The sequence below is a fragment of the Schistocerca gregaria genome, chromosome 1, assembly GCF_023897955.1.
Source record: "Schistocerca gregaria isolate iqSchGreg1 chromosome 1, iqSchGreg1.2, whole genome shotgun sequence".
In the NCBI taxonomy this organism is placed as follows: domain Eukaryota; kingdom Metazoa; phylum Arthropoda; class Insecta; order Orthoptera; family Acrididae; genus Schistocerca; species Schistocerca gregaria.
Genome location: NC_064920.1, coordinates 131,145,123 through 131,157,761, shown reverse-complemented (window position 1 = coordinate 131,157,761; position 12,639 = coordinate 131,145,123). Strand labels below are relative to the sequence as shown.

The window sequence follows — 12,639 nt, the reverse complement described above, 5'->3', positions numbered from 1 at the left end:
ACTCTGTATCTATAGAAACGGCGACAATTTTCACTTCGGCACAGGGGGCTTTTACTGGAGACTGTCAAGGGGAAACTTGCTAGATACATGAAGGGAGAAGATCAGACAGAGACGTCTGACGCTCCGCTGACGCTTGCCGAAAACTACATTAAGTATGATTCCCGCCTATAACTGACAGCGAGAGAGATGCATCATCTGTCCACTTCTCATCGAAGCACACTGTCACCAAGCAATGGCTGACGCTTCGAGGACGGCTTGAAATTGCTAGGGAGGTGATGCAGCTAAAGTTCCTGGTAAATGTGCTAACAGGGCACACACGTTCGTGGGAGTGTATACATATGATGGGGACCGGCTGTGACACAGCAGTCAACCAAAGTCAAAAAATGTGACTAATCATACAGTGTTTCCTTTACCACTTCGTTAGTGAATGCTGTTCTAAAGAGCGCAATTCCCATCTATCGGTAAGCAGCGCACGTGAGCGAATCTAATAGCAGGACTGTGTTACTACGATTGTACAGAGCAACTCTGTCAATACGCAGGTGTATCAATCAGTAGGGCCATGGTAAACAGAGCGATGTATCGTGTCTGTTGCATAAATAAAGAGTCTTTGATGTAATTGCTTCAGAGAAATATGAAAGTAAGCCTATCAGGAAAGTAATGCGAGACATGTAGCATGGGTCATGTCTTGCAGAACCTCTTACATCTGAGCTGTAGGCCTGCACAGCGTCCCTTTGGCGCAGAGTATAGCGCGTTGGACTTCTAATCCAAAGCTCGTAGGTTCGATCCACACAAGGGACGGGCAATTTTTAAAAACGTGTGCCAATCTCCAGGTGGGTACTGACGTATGGGAAATCACAAGCCTCTGCAAAAGTTGAAAATTGTTGTGACCTCAGTTCTATGCTCAAGTATGTAGACCTTACACATATAAGCCAAATTCTCGTAGATCTGTTATCCATGACGCTGTTATGTGTAAATGCAGTAAAAACGGAACCATATCTTCACGTGCCTGTTGACGGGAATTTTCTTTCAATACCCAATTTTTACCTACTGATATAAATATAGCAATAGAACGCACATTTCGTACAGAAACAAATACAATGAAGAGAAAAGATTTTGAATTACTTCATGAGTCAATGTATGTAATCCCAGTGATGATCTTTAATTCTTCCAGCCCAAGGTGAGAGGGTTTCAGTTTTCTCGGCCACAAGTGAGAAAAGTAGACAGTTCCACAACAAGATATTCTGCTATGTTTCCTTAAGTGCTTCCATTAAACAATGGCACTCTGTATCTATAGAAACGGCGACAATTTTCACTTCGGCACAGGGGGCTTTTACTGGAGACTGTCAAGGGGAAACTTGCTAGATACATGAAGGGAGAAGATCAGACAGAGACGTCTGACGCTCCGCTGACGCTTGCCGAAAACTACATTAAGTATGATTCCCGCCTATAACTGACGGCGAGAGAGATGCATCATCTGTCCACTTCTCATCGAAGCACACTGTCACCAAGCAATGGCTGACGCTTCGAGGACGGCTTGAAATTGCTAGGGAGGTGATGCAGCTAAAGTTCCTGGTAAATGTGCTAACAGGGCACACACGTTCGTGGGAGTGTATACATATGATGGGGACCGGCTGTGACACAGCAGTCAACCAAAGTCAAAAAATGTGACTAATCATACAGTGTTTCCTTTACCACTTCGTTAGTGAATGCTGTTCTAAAGAGCGCAATTCCCATCTATCGGTAAGCAGCGCACGTGAGCGAATCTAATAGCAGGACTGTGTTACTACGATTGTACAGAGCAACTCTGTCAATACGCAGGTGTATCAATCAGTAGGGCCATGGTAAACAGAGCGATGTATCGTGTCTGTTGCATAAATAAAGAGTCTTTGATGTAATTGCTTCAGAGAAATATGAAAGTAAGCCTATCAGGAAAGTAATGCGAGACATGTAGCATGGGTCATGTCTTGCAGAACCTCTTACATCTGAGCTGTAGGCCTGCACAGCGTCCCTTTGGCGCAGAGTATAGCGCGTTGGACTTCTAATCCAAAGGTCGTGGGTTCGATCCACACAAGGGACGGGCAATTTTTAAAAACGTGTGCCAATCTCCAGGTGGGTACTGACGTATGGGAAATCACAAGCCTCTGCAAAAGTTGAAAATTGTTGTGACCTCAGTTCTATGCTCAAGTATGTAGACCTTACACATATAAGCCAAATTCTCGTAGATCTGTTATCCATGACGCTGTTATGTGTAAATGCAGTAAAAACGGAACCATATCTTCACGTGCCTGTTGACGGGAATTTTCTTTCAATACCCAATTTTTACCTACTGATATAAATATAGCAATAGAACGCACATTTCGTACAGAAACAAATACAATGAAGAGAAAAGATTTTGAATTACTTCATGAGTCAATGTATGTAATCCCAGTGATGATCTTTAATTCTTCCAGCCCAAGGTGAGAGGGTTTCAGTTTTCTCGGCCACAAGTGAGAAAAGTAGACAGTTCCACAACAAGATATTCTGCTATGTTTCCTTAAGTGCTTCCATTAAACAATGGCACTCTGTATCTATAGAAACGGCGACAATTTTCACTTCGGCACAGGGGGCTTTTACTGGAGACTGTCAAGGGGGAACTTGCTAGATACATGAAGGGAGAAGATCAGACAGAGACGTCTGACGCTCCGCTGACGCTTGCCGAAAACTACATTAAGTATGATTCCCGCCTATAACTGACGGCGAGAGAGATGCATCATCTGTCCACTTCTCATCGAAGCACACTGTCACCAAGCAATGGCTGACGCTTCGAGGACGGCTTGAAATTGCTAGGGAGGTGATGCAGCTAAAGTTCCTGGTAAATGTGCTAACAGGGCACACACGTTCGTGGGAGTGTATACATATGATGGGGACCGGCTGTGACACAGCAGTCAACCAAAGTCAAAAAATGTGACTAATCATACAGTGTTTCCTTTACCACTTCGTTAGTGAATGCTGTTCTAAAGAGCGCAATTCCCATCTATCGGTAAGCAGCGCACGTGAGCGAATCTAATAGCAGGACTGTGTTACTACGATTGTACAGAGCAACTCTGTCAATACGCAGGTGTATCAATCAGTAGGGCCATGGTAAACAGAGCGATGTATCGTGTCTGTTGCATAAATAAAGAGTCTTTGATGTAATTGCTTCAGAGAAATATGAAAGTAAGCCTATCAGGAAAGTAATGCGAGACATGTAGCATGGGTCATGTCTTGCAGAACCTCTTACATCTGAGCTGTAGGCCTGCACAGCGTCCCTTTGGCGCAGAGGATAGCGCGTTGGACTTCTAATCCAAAGGTCGTGGGTTCGATCCCCACAAGGGACGGGCAATTTTTAAAAACGTGTGCCAATCTCCAGGTGGGTACTGACGTATGGGAAATCACAAGCCTCTGCAAAAGTTGAAAATTGTTGTGACCTCAGTTCTATGCTCAAGTATGTAGACCTTACACATATAAGCCAAATTCTCGTAGATCTGTTATCCATGACGCTGTTATGTGTAAATGCAGTAAAAACGGAACCATATCTTCACGTGCCTGTTGACGGGAATTTTCTTTCAATACCCAATTTTTACCTACTGATATAAATATAGCAATAGAACGCACATTTCGTACAGAAACAAATACAATGAAGAGAAAAGATTTTGAATTACTTCATGAGTCAATGTATGTAATCCCAGTGATGATCTTTAATTCTTCCAGCCCAAGGTGAGAGGGTTTCAGTTTTCTCGGCCACAAGTAAGAAAAGTAGACAGTTCCACAACAAGATATTCTGCTATGTTTCCTTAAGTGCTTCCATTAAACAATGGCGACAATTTTCACTTCGGCACAGGGGGCTTTTACTGGAGACTGTCAAGGGGAAACTTGCTAGATACATGAAGGGAGAAGATCAGACAGAGACGTCTGACGCTCCGCTGACGCTTGCCGAAAACTACATTAAGTATGATTCCCGCCTATAACTGACGGCGAGAGAGATGCATCATCTGTCCACTTCTCATCGAAGCACTCTGTCACCAAGCAATGGCTGACGCTTCGGGGACGGCTTGAAATTGCTAGGGAGGTGATGCAGCTAAAGTTCCTGGTAAATGTGCTAACAGGGCACACACGTTCGTGGGAGTGTATACATATGATGGGGACCGGCTGTGACACAGCAGTCAACCAAAGTCAAAAAATGTGACTAATCATACAGTGTTTCCTTTACCACTTCGTTAGTGAATGCTGTTCTAAAGAGCGCAATTCCCATCTATCGGTAAGCAGCGCACGTGAGCGAATCTAATAGCAGGACTGTGTTACTACGATTGTACAGAGCAACTCTGTCAATACGCAGGTGTATCAATCAGTAGGGCCATGGTAAACAGAGCGATGTATCGTGTCTGTTGCATAAATAAAGAGTCTTTGATGTAATTGCTTCAGAGAAATATGAAAGTAAGCCTATCAGGAAAGTAATGCGAGACATGTAGCATGGGTCATGTCTTGCAGAACCTCTTACATCTGAGCTGTAGGCCTGCACAGCGTCCCTTTGGCGCAGAGGATAGCGCGTTGGACTTCTAATCCAAAGGTCGTGGGTTCGATCCACACAAGGGACGGGCAATTTTTAAAAACGTGTGCCAATCTCCAGGTGGGTACTGACGTATGGGAAATCACAAGCCTCTGCAAAAGTTGAAAATTGTTGTGACCTCAGTTCTATGCTCAAGTATGTAGACCTTACACATATAAGCCAAATTCTCGTAGATCTGTTATCCATGACGCTGTTATGTGTAAATGCAGTAAAAACGGAACCATATCTTCACGTGCCTGTTGACGGGAATTTTCTTTCAATACCCAATTTTTACCTACTGATATAAATATAGCAATAGAACGCACATTTCGTACAGAAACAAATACAATGAAGAGAAAAGATTTTGAATTACTTCATGAGTCAATGTATGTAATCCCAGTGATGATCTTTAATTCTTCCAGCCCAAGGTGAGAGGGTTTCAGTTTTCTCGGCCACAAGTGAGAAAAGTAGACAGTTCCACAACAAGATATTCTGCTATGTTTCCTTAAGTGCTTCCATTAAACAATGGCACTCTGTATCTATAGAAACGGCGACAATTTTCACTTCGGCACAGGGGGCTTTTACTGGAGACTGTCAAGGGGAAACTTGCTAGATACATGAAGGGAGAAGATCAGACAGAGACGTCTGACGCTCCGCTGACGCTTGCCGAAAACTACATTAAGTATGATTCCCGCCTATAACTGACGGCGAGAGAGATGCATCATCTGTCCACTTCTCATCGAAGCACACTGTCACCAAGCAATGGCTGACGCTTCGAGGACGGCTTGAAATTGCTAGGGAGGTGATGCAGCTAAAGTTCCTGGTAAATGTGCTAACAGGGCACACACGTTCGTGGGAGTGTATACATATGATGGGGACCGGCTGTGACACAGCAGTCAACCAAAGTCAAAAAATGTGACTAATCATACAGTGTTTCCTTTACCACTTCGTTAGTGAATGCTGTTCTAAAGAGCGCAATTCCCATCTATCGGTAAGCAGCGCACGTGAGCGAATCTAATAGCAGGACTGTGTTACTACGATTGTACAGAGCAACTCTGTCAATACGCAGGTGTATCAATCAGTAGGGCCATGGTAAACAGAGCGATGTATCGTGTCTGTTGCATAAATAAAGAGTCTTTGATGTAATTGCTTCAGAGAAATATGAAAGTAAGCCTAACAGGAAAGTAATGCGAGACATGTAGCATGGGTCATGTCTTGCAGAACCTCTTACATCTGAGCTGTAGGCCTGCACAGCGTCCCTTTGGCGCAGAGGATAGCGCGTTGGACTTCTAATCCAAAGGTCGTGGGTTCGATCCCCACAAGGGACGGGCAATTTTTAAAAACGTGTGCCAATCTCCAGGTGGGTACTGACGTATGGGAAATCACAAGCCTCTGCAAAAGTTGAAAATTGTTGTGACCTCAGTTCTATGCTCAAGTATGTAGACCTTACACATATAAGCCAAATTCTCGTAGATCTGTTATCCATGACGCTGTTATGTGTAAATGCAGTAAAAACGGAACCATATCTTCACGTGCCTGTTGACGGGAATTTTCTTTCAATACCCAATTTTTACCTACTGATATAAATATAGCAATAGAACGCACATTTCGTACAGAAACAAATACAATGAAGAGAAAAGATTTTGAATTACTTCATGAGTCAATGTATGTAATCCCAGTGATGATCTTTAATTCTTCCAGCCCAAGGTGAGAGGGTTTCAGTTTTCTCGGCCACAAGTGAGAAAAGTAGACAGTTCCACAACAAGATATTCTGCTATGTTTCCTTAAGTGCTTCCATTAAACGATGGCACTCTGTATCTATAGAAACGGCGACAATTTTCACTTCGGCACAGGGGGCTTTTACTGGAGACTGTCAAGGGGAAACTTGCTAGATACATGAAGGGAGAAGATCAGACAGAGACGTCTGACGCTCCGCTGACGCTTGCCGAAAACTACATTAAGTATGATTCCCGCCTATAACTGACGGCGAGAGAGATGCATCATCTGTCCACTTCTCATCGAAGCACACTGTCACCAAGCAATGGCTGACGCTTCGAGGACGGCTTGAAATTGCTAGGGAGGTGATGCAGCTAAAGTTCCTGGTAAATGTGCTAACAGGGCACACACGTTCGTGGGAGTGTATACATATGATGGGGACCGGCTGTGACACAGCAGTCAACCAAAGTCAAAAAATGTGACTAATCATACAGTGTTTCCTTTACCACTTCGTTAGTGAATGCTGTTCTAAAGAGCGCAATTCCCATCTATCGGTAAGCAGCGCACGTGAGCGAATCTAATAGCAGGACTGTGTTACTACGATTGTACAGAGCAACTCTGTCAATACGCAGGTGTATCAATCAGTAGGGCCATGGTAAACAGAGCGATGTATCGTGTCTGTTGCATAAATAAAGAGTCTTTGATGTAATTGCTTCAGAGAAATATGAAAGTAAGCCTATCAGGAAAGTAATGCGAGACATGTAGCATGGGTCATGTCTTGCAGAACCTCTTACATCTGAGCTGTAGGCCTGCACAGCGTCCCTTTGGCGCAGAGGATAGTGCGTTGGACTTCTAATCCAAAGGTCGTGGGTTCGATCCCCACAAGGGACGGGCAATTTTTAAAAACGTTTGCCAATCTCCAGGTGGGTACTGACGTATGGGAAATCACAAGCCTCTGCAAAAGTTGAAAATTGTTGTGACCTCAGTTCTATGCTCAAGTATGTAGACCTTACACATATAAGCCAAATTCTCGTAGATCTGTTATCCATGACGCTGTTATGTGTAAATGCAGTAAAAACGGAACCATATCTTCACGTGCCTGTTGACGGGAATTTTCTTTCAATACCCAATTTTTACCTACTGATATAAATATAGCAATAGAACGCACATTTCGTACAGAAACAAATACAATGAAGAGAAAAGATTTTGAATTACTTCATGAGTCAATGTATGTAATCCCAGTGATGATCTTTAATTCTTCCAGCCCAAGGTGAGAGGGTTTCAGTTTTCTCGGCCACAAGTGAGAAAAGTAGACAGTTCCACAACAAGATATTCTGCTATGTTTCCTTAAGTGCTTCCATTAAACGATGGCACTCTGTATCTATAGAAACGGCGACAATTTTCACTTCGGCACAGGGGGCTTTTACTGGAGACTGTCAAGGGGAAACTTGCTAGATACATGAAGGGAGAAGATCAGGCAGAGACGTCTGACGCTCCGCTGACGCTTGCCGAAAACTACATTAAGTATGATTCCCGCCTATAACTGACGGCGAGAGAGATGCATCATCTGTCCACTTCTCATCGAAGCACACTGTCACCAAGCAATGGCTGACGCTTCGAGGACGGCTTGAAATTGCTAGGGAGGTGATGCAGCTAAAGTTCCTGGTAAATGTGCTAACAGGGCACACACGTTCGTGGGAGTGTATACATATGATGGGGACCGGCTGTGACACAGCAGTCAACCAAAGTCAAAAAATGTGACTAATCATACAATGTTTCCTTTACCACTTCGTTAGTGAATGCTGTTCTAAAGAGCGCAATTCCCATCTATCGGTAAGCAGCGCACGTGAGCGAATCTAATAGCAGGACTGTGTTACTACGATTGTACAGAGCAACTCTGTCAATACGCAGGTGTATCAATCAGTAGGGCCATGGTAAACAGAGCGATGTATCGTGTCTGTTGCATAAATAAAGAGTCTTTGATGTAATTGCTTCAGAGAAATATGAAAGTAAGCCTATCAGGAAAGTAATGCGAGACATGTAGCATGGGTCATGTCTTGCAGAACCTCTTACATCTGAGCTGTAGGCCTGCACAGCGTCCCTTTGGCGCAGAGGATAGCGCGTTGGACTTCTAATCCAAAGGTCGTGGGTTCGATCCCCACAAGGGACGGGCAATTTTTAAAAACGTGTGCCAATCTCCAGGTGGGTACTGACGTATGGGAAATCACAAGCCTCTGCAAAAGTTGAAAATTGTTGTGACCTCAGTTCTATGCTCAAGTATGTAGACCTTACACATATAAGCCAAATTCTCGTAGGTCTGTTATCCATGACGCTGTTATGTGTAAATGCAGTAAAAACGGAACCATATCTTCACGTGCCTGTTGACGGGAATTTTCTTTCAATACCCAATTTTTACCTACTGATATAAATATAGCAATAGAACGCACATTTCGTACAGAAACAAATACAATGAAGAGAAAAGATTTTGAATTACTTCATGAGTCAATGTATGTAATCCCAGTGATGATCTTTAATTCTTCCAGCCCAAGGTGAGAGGGTTTCAGTTTTCTCGGCCACAAGTGAGAAAAGTAGACAGTTCCACAACAAGATATTCTGCTATGTTTCCTTAAGTGCTTCCATTAAACAATGGCACTCTGTATCTATAGAAACGGCGACAATTTTCACTTCGGCACAGGGGGCTTTTACTGGAGACTGTCAAGGGGGAACTTGCTAGATACATGAAGGGAGAAGATCAGACAGAGACGTCTGACGCTCCGCTGACGCTTGCCGAAAACTACATTAAGTATGATTCCCGCCTATAACTGACGGCGAGAGAGATGCATCATCTGTCCACTTCTCATCGAAGCACACTGTCACCAAGCAATGGCTGACGCTTCGAGGACGGCTTGAAATTGCTAGGGAGGTGATGCAGCTAAAGTTCCTGGTAAATGTGCTAACAGGGCACACATGTTCGTGGGAGTGTATACATATGATGGGGACCGGCTGTGACACAGCAGTCAACCAAAGTCAAAAAATGTGACTAATCATACAGTGTTTCCTTTACCACTTCGTTAGTGAATGCTGTTCTAAAGAGCGCAATTCCCATCTATCGGTAAGCAGCGCACGTGAGCGAATCTAATAGCAGGACTGTGTTACTACGATTGTACAGAGCAACTCTGTCAATACGCAGGTGTATCAATCAGTAGGGCCATGGTAAACAGAGCGATGTATCGTGTCTGTTGCATAAATAAAGAGTCTTTGATGTAATTGCTTCAGAGAAATATGAAAGTAAGCCTATCAGGAAAGTAATGCGAGACATGTAGCATGGGTCATGTCTTGCAGAACCTCTTACATCTGAGCTGTAGGCCTGCACAGCGTCCCTTTGGCGCAGAGTATAGCGCGTTGGACTTCTAATCCAAAGGTCGTGGGTTCGATCCCCACAAGGGACGGGCAATTTTTAAAAACATGTGCCAATCTCCAGGTGGGTACTGACGTATGGGAAATCACAAGCCTCTGCAAAAGTTGAAAATTGTTGTGACCTCAGTTCTATGCTCAAGTATGTAGACCTTACACATATAAGCCAAATTCTCGTAGATCTGTTATTCATGACGCTGTTATGTGTAAATGCAGTAAAAACGGAACCATATCTTCACGTGCCTGTTGACGGGAATTTTCTTTCAATACCCAATTTTTACCTACTGATATAAATATAGCAATAGAACGCACATTTCGTACAGAAACAAATACAATGAAGAGAAAAGATTTTGAATTACTTCATGAGTCAATGTATGTAATCCCAGTGATGATCTTTAATTCTTCCAGCCCAAGGTGAGAGGGTTTCAGTTTTCTCGGCCACAAGTGAGAAAAGTAGACAGTTCCACAACAAGATATTCTGCTATGTTTCCTTAAGTGCTTCCATTAAACAATGGCACTCTGTATCTATAGAAACGGCGACAATTTTCACTTCGGCACAGGGGGCTTTTACTGGAGACTGTCAAGGGGAAACTTGCTAGATACATGAAGGGAGAAGATCAGACAGAGACGTCTGACGCTCCGCTGACGCTTGCCGAAAACTACATTAAGTATGATTCCCGCCTATAACTGACGGCGAGAGAGATGCATCATCTGTCCACTTCTCATCGAAGCACACTGTCACCAAGCAATGGCTGACGCTTCGAGGACGGCTTGAAATTGCTAGGGAGGTGATGCAGCTAAAGTTCCTGGTAAATGTGCTAACAGGGCACACACGTTCGTGGGAGTGTATACATATGATGGGGACCGGCTGTGACACAGCAGTCAACCAAAGTCAAAAAATGTGACTAATCATACAGTGTTTCCTTTACCACTTCGTTAGTGAATGCTGTTCTAAAGAGCGCAATTCCCATCTATCGGTAAGCAGCGCACGTGAGCGAATCTAATAGCAGGACTGTGTTACTACGATTGTACAGAGCAACTCTGTCAATACGCAGGTGTATCAATCAGTAGGGCCATGGTAAACAGAGCGATGTATCGTGTCTGTTGCATAAATAAAGAGTCTTTGATGTAATTGCTTCAGAGAAATATGAAAGTAAGCCTATCAGGAAAGTAATGCGAGACATGTAGCATGGGTCATGTCTTGCAGAACCTCTTACATCTGAGCTGTAGGCCTGCACAGCGTCCCTTTGGCGCAGAGGTTAGCGCGTTGGACTTCTAATCCAAAGGTCGTGGGTTCGATCCCCACAAGGAACGGGCAATTTTTAAAAACGTGTGCCAATCTCCAGGTGGGTACTGACGTATGGGAAATCACAAGCCTCTGCAAAAGTTGAAAATTGTTGTGACCTCAGTTCTATGCTCAAGTATGTAGACCTTACACATATAAGCCAAATTCTCGTAGATCTGTTATCCATGACGCTGTTATGTGTAAATGCAGTAAAAACGGAACCATATCTTCACGTGCCTGTTGACGGGAATTTTCTTTCAATACCCAATTTTTACCTACTGATATAAATATAGCAATAGAACGCACATTTCGTACAGAAACAAATACAATGAAGAGAAAAGATTTTGAATTACTTCATGAGTCAATGTATGTAATCCCAGTGATGATCTTTAATTCTTCCAGCCCAAGGTGAGAGGGTTTCAGTTTTCTCGGCCACAAGTGAGAAAAGTAGACAGTTCCACAACAAGATATTCTGCTATGTTTCCTTAAGTGCTTCCATTAAACAATGGCACTCTGTATCTATAGAAACGGCGACAATTTTCACTTCGGCACAGGGGGCTTTTACTGGAGACTGTCAAGGGGAAACTTGCTAGATACATGAAGGGAGAAGATCAGACAGAGACGTCTGACGCTCCGCTGACGCTTGCCGAAAACTACATTAAGTATGATTCCCGCCTATAACTGACGGCGAGAGAGATGCATCATCTGTCCACTTCTCATCGAAGCACACTGTCACCAAGCAATGGCTGACGCTTCGAGGACGGCTTGAAATTGCTAGGGAGGTGATGCAGCTAAAGTTCCTGGTAAATGTGCTAACAGGGCACACACGTTCGTGGGAGTGTATACATATGATGGGGACCGGCTGTGACACAGCAGTCAACCAAAGTCAAAAAATGTGACTAATCATACAGTGTTTCCTTTACCACTTCGTTAGTGAATGCTGTTCTAAAGAGCGCAATTCCCATCTATCGGTAAGCAGCGCACGTGAGCGAATCTAATAGCAGGACTGTGTTACTACGATTGTACAGAGCAACTCTGTCAATACGCAGGTGTATCAATCAGTAGGGCCATGGTAAACAGAGCGATGTATCGTGTCTGTTGCATAAATAAAGAGTCTTTGATGTAATTGCTTCAGAGAAATATGAAAGTAAGCCTATCAGGAAAGTAATGCGAGACATGTAGCATGGGTCATGTCTTGCAGAACCTCTTACATCTGAGCTGTAGGCCTGCACAGCGTCCCTTTGGCGCAGAGGATAGCGCGTTGGACTTCTAATCCAAAGGTCGTGGGTTCGATCCCCACAAGGGACGGGCAATTTTTAAAAACGTGTGCCAATCTCCAGGTGGGTACTGACGTATGGGAAATCACAAGCCTCTGCAAAAGTTGAAAATTGTTGTGACCTCAGTTCTATGCTCAAGTATGTAGACCTTACACATATAAGCCAAATTCTCGTAGATCTGTTATCCATGACGCTGTTATGTGTAAATGCAGTAAAAACGGAACCATATCTTCACGTGCCTGTTGACGGGAATTTTCTTTCAATACCCAATTTTTACCTACTGATATAAATATAGCAATAGAACGCACATTTCGTACAGAAACAAATACAATGAAGAGAAAAGATTTTGAATTACTTCATGAGTCAATGTATGTAATCCCAGT

At 43.6% G+C, this 12,639-nt stretch overlaps 9 non-coding genes across 9 annotated transcripts; all 9 read left to right on the top strand.

The window, feature by feature from the left end:
* Positions 1 to 2,004: 2,004 nt before the first annotated feature.
* Trnar-ucu (transfer RNA arginine (anticodon UCU)) lies at positions 2,005 to 2,077 on the top strand. Its single transcript has one exon. It is a non-coding gene; the product is annotated as a tRNA-Arg (tRNA).
* A 1,206-nt stretch (positions 2,078 to 3,283) lies between these two features.
* Trnar-ucu (transfer RNA arginine (anticodon UCU)) lies at positions 3,284 to 3,356 on the top strand. The gene has a single exon. It is a non-coding gene; the product is annotated as a tRNA-Arg (tRNA).
* A 1,184-nt stretch (positions 3,357 to 4,540) lies between these two features.
* Positions 4,541 to 4,613, top strand: Trnar-ucu (transfer RNA arginine (anticodon UCU)). Its single transcript has one exon. It is a non-coding gene; the product is annotated as a tRNA-Arg (tRNA).
* Positions 4,614 to 5,819: 1,206 nt separating this feature from the next.
* On the top strand, positions 5,820 to 5,892 carry Trnar-ucu (transfer RNA arginine (anticodon UCU)). The gene has a single exon. It is a non-coding gene; the product is annotated as a tRNA-Arg (tRNA).
* Positions 5,893 to 7,098: 1,206 nt separating this feature from the next.
* Positions 7,099 to 7,171, top strand: Trnar-ucu (transfer RNA arginine (anticodon UCU)). The gene has a single exon. It is a non-coding gene; the product is annotated as a tRNA-Arg (tRNA).
* A 1,206-nt stretch (positions 7,172 to 8,377) lies between these two features.
* Trnar-ucu (transfer RNA arginine (anticodon UCU)) lies at positions 8,378 to 8,450 on the top strand. Its single transcript has one exon. It is a non-coding gene; the product is annotated as a tRNA-Arg (tRNA).
* Positions 8,451 to 9,656: 1,206 nt separating this feature from the next.
* On the top strand, positions 9,657 to 9,729 carry Trnar-ucu (transfer RNA arginine (anticodon UCU)). Its single transcript has one exon. It is a non-coding gene; the product is annotated as a tRNA-Arg (tRNA).
* Positions 9,730 to 10,935: 1,206 nt separating this feature from the next.
* Trnar-ucu (transfer RNA arginine (anticodon UCU)) lies at positions 10,936 to 11,008 on the top strand. Its single transcript has one exon. It is a non-coding gene; the product is annotated as a tRNA-Arg (tRNA).
* Positions 11,009 to 12,214: 1,206 nt separating this feature from the next.
* Trnar-ucu (transfer RNA arginine (anticodon UCU)) lies at positions 12,215 to 12,287 on the top strand. Its single transcript has one exon. It is a non-coding gene; the product is annotated as a tRNA-Arg (tRNA).
* Positions 12,288 to 12,639: the final 352 nt, after the last annotated feature.